Below are 1,829 nucleotides of genomic sequence, written 5' to 3' on the forward strand. Positions count from 1 at the left end.
TATCAAAGCTAAAAAATAGAATATTTATAAGGGGAGTGCTAGGTAAAACAATGACTATTTTGAACAACATGAACAACTACCAATTACATTAAAATATACTACATCATAATTTAATACTACTAATTAAATTTAAGATTAATTTACTCTTTTAACTCTATTAATATCACATTATTCACACATTATTCAAAAATATTGTTAATTATATTTACTTTTCCTATTTACAAATGTTAGTTCAAAAATCTCCACACTATTATTGAAAAAATCGTTCCCTCTCTCACTAGAAATGGAGTCACCAAGGCCCAAAATTTAAGAAATGGCAGCCTCTAAAAATACTTACGTTGCATTATTCTTTTTCTTCATATTAGTAAATAATCATTTATTCCTTTTATTTTTAATTAGAATGACTATTTTATCCTGTAGTAAAAGTCTAAAATCTAAAGTTACTATCATTAATTAAGCTCTAATACTAGTTAAGTGAAATTCAAAATTGCTAATTATAAAAAGTATCATGTCATGTGTCACTATTGGATTGATCGGTCAATGTATAGGCATCTATAGCCACCACATTAAAGCCACCATAGTCGTAGCCACCATATTTAGAGTTTGCTATTAGCTCCATATATAATATCTTAGATTGCATTCATTTCTGAAAACATGTTGATAGATAAAAAACTGAAAATAAGATATAAAAAATAAAGACACAAAATTTTATATTTTTTTATTTTATTTAGTGATAAATTAAAATAAATTATGAAAATTTAAATTTTTTTTATTTTTTTATTCAAAAAATTTGAAAAAAAAATATGATAATAAAAAATATGATTATAAAAAATTAATAAGAATAATAAAAATAATAATACTACGTTTTGAAAGAGTAAATTTTATTTTTAATTTTAAATTACTATTTATGATATATAGTTTCACAAATATCTTTGTAAGATTCAAAATGAAATAAAATTAAAACTGATATTGGAGATGTTTAAACTAAGTATTTCTTAAACATAAAAATATTTATACAACCTTGTAAGTTAAGCCTGAATAAACAAACAACATTAGAAGTAGTCAAATTATCTCAAAAACAACAAGCACACCTCAAAAACACGATTTATTTCCGCTTGTGAAACTACTAAAAGTGCGAACTTATTTATCTAAAAAAGGAGTCCACATAAAATGCACGTTTTGACTCTAATGTTTAAATTTAGACTTGTTCAACAAAATAAAATTTAAAAAAACTTCCATCTGTAATAAATACATTAGAAAATTTTAATATATGACAAAAAATACTAGAAATTATTTTTCTTATGAAAAATTTGTTAGTATTTTGGCTGAATATTGGGGAGTAGGATCTTTTGTCGATTAGTGGAGGTCACAGTCAACACACAAAGGACGTAGTAATCCTGTTCGTCAGAAGTGTGTCAACATCCTAGCAACACGTCGGGGTGTGGTGACGCGGCGTGCATGCAACTTCCTGGCAGCACGCAGAAAGTGTGGTGAAACTGACTTTGCAGATTCTCAATATGGTCTGCAACACGAAGTGAGCGTGTTAAAAGTTGCCTGCATGTAGGGGACAACTCTTCCACCCTGATAAATAGCAAGTATTGGTCATGGCTCTATATAAAGAGCCTCCCCACCCCAGTTATATATAATAGTGATAGTGTGTTAGTGAGAGAAGAGTTGCGTTGGTTTTTATTAGAAAGGAGAGGAGGGATTGCAGGAAACAAAGAAGAAGGGTGGAAAAAAATAGAAAAAAAATATTACTTTGTATTTATTTTAAAAAATGGTTTGTAATTATATCGTTTCGAAAAAATATATTATAAATTATTTAGATC

Source organism: Arachis ipaensis, chromosome B03 (assembly GCF_000816755.2).
Source record: "Arachis ipaensis cultivar K30076 chromosome B03, Araip1.1, whole genome shotgun sequence".
In the NCBI taxonomy this organism is placed as follows: domain Eukaryota; kingdom Viridiplantae; phylum Streptophyta; class Magnoliopsida; order Fabales; family Fabaceae; genus Arachis; species Arachis ipaensis.